We start from the raw sequence: 1,922 nt of genomic DNA, 5'->3' as shown, positions 1-1,922 counted from the left end.
ACAGAATTGTCTCTTCTCTGAAGTGAGAATACCTTTGATGTTTCCCATGACAGCAAATCAGTACAATTATTCTAAGACCTGGACTTATTCAGTACAAGTATTCTTGGTCTCTTTTGCTGCAATTAGTATTTTGGTGATCTCATGAATGGTCCCAATATTAAGACTGTGTATGTCACTGATCCACTCATGTTTAGCAGGTGTTTTCCAAGCAGAAATGACATAACTGTATTTCATCAACAATGTACCAATACAAAAGATGGGTATCCCATTAAATGCAGTGAATTTTGGTGTTGTACATTGTATCATTGGCCTACTATAATCCAGGCACATATCCTTCAGGAGTCTGACTAGTAAGATATTTGCGCTAGCTCCCATGTTGGCATTAGTCCTGTGTGTGTGTATTTGCCAGAGTTCTCTGAGTATATGATGTTAATAGTGGCAAAAGCTAATAAATGCTTGGCTTCATCCACACAATGTCGCACATACACATGTAGACTTTCTGGGTGACAACTCTACCACTCTGAATCTTCACCTGCTCAGCCTTGCTGCTGACTGCTTGTACATGCTAGCGATTATGGAGGTCTCCCTTGCACGCTGTGCTGTTGCTACTGGCATGCTACCATGCTTTTGTTTGGTTGCATCCTATTATTATCTCTGGTTGTATTTTTGGGATAATATTTCTTGTATGGACACAACAATGTCATTTTGCAGTGCATCATTTCCAAAGATCTTGGAACATGGGACAGCTTTGCAATGGGTGTAACCATGTGTACTTTCCACACAGCTTATTTGCTTTATGTGACCTGGCTCCTGCGTTGAGACTGATAACTGCACCAATTGCTAAAAGATATTGTTGTCTATCTGCAATGATTTTGTATTTTCTGCCATTTTAAGTAAGTGGCAATGTTATGATCTTGGTGTGTGGGAATATATAACCAGCTTCATTATTATCCACTATTCAGACAGCTTAACTTCTGACAACCTTCACCATTCATGCAGCAATTACTGATTAACTGTTCAATTGACTTTTGTGGCTATTGCCTGCAAGACATCAACTCTAGATGGTGAATTCTAAAATTTAGCTTTAAACAAAGTTGATATTCCAGTACTTAGCAAGCTTAGCAGGGTTTTTCTGGTTCTTCCGAGAAACGCCTGAAGTGTAGTCTTAATGCAACTCCTTGTTTTACCACATGCTAGTCTGGTTCTGCAACAGCTAAATCTAAAAAAAGTATAGTTTAATCCTTTGTTTAAAAGCCTAAATATAGTAGGACATCGGTATCTTTTAAATTCATGCTACTGGAAGTATTCTTTTTTTGTTCCTTATCTTTTGCAAATATCAATGTCCACAAGCTTCATAGTAGTCTTGCTATATAAGATTACTCTGTGGATGGATATTTAGTATTGGATCCGATGTATTTCTTTTCTTCAAATTCTTCCCTTTGCTGTTTTCAACTGCAGGTCAAACGTTTTTTTTTTGCCTTACAGACTTTTTATCTTTCTCGCACATGAATTATACCAGAGGTTGTCTTGACTACCCTGCAGCTTCACCATCCCAAGTTGGAACTAACCATTGGTCTGAACAGATTCATAAATCAAATGTCATTCTTTTTCTGGGATCATAGTATAAATGTAACTTTTACACTACTTCAGGTTTTGGCTGAGGTGTTGTCTTGTAGTTTAAGTTTACAACATTGTCTTTAATTCTTAAGAAATATCTCCACTCATGATCACCATGTCATATTTTCATGTGTAATTGATAAGCAACACAGATTGAATAACATGGATTCAGTTGACTTGAAAATCTCATACAGGATTATTTAACAGCTCAGAGTACAAATTGCAGTTACAGATGATTAGATATGTGGCTTCATCTTGGTTCATTAGCTCTGAAAGTAACACAGTTCTTAAGACAGTAATTTAAT

The sequence above is a fragment of the Chiloscyllium plagiosum genome, unplaced genomic scaffold (assembly GCF_037043375.1).
Source record: "Chiloscyllium plagiosum isolate Xiang-an unplaced genomic scaffold, Cpla_swu_hap1 HiC_scaffold_28, whole genome shotgun sequence".
NCBI lineage: Eukaryota > Metazoa > Chordata > Chondrichthyes > Orectolobiformes > Hemiscylliidae > Chiloscyllium > Chiloscyllium plagiosum.
Note: the sequence above shows the minus strand (reverse complement) of the source record.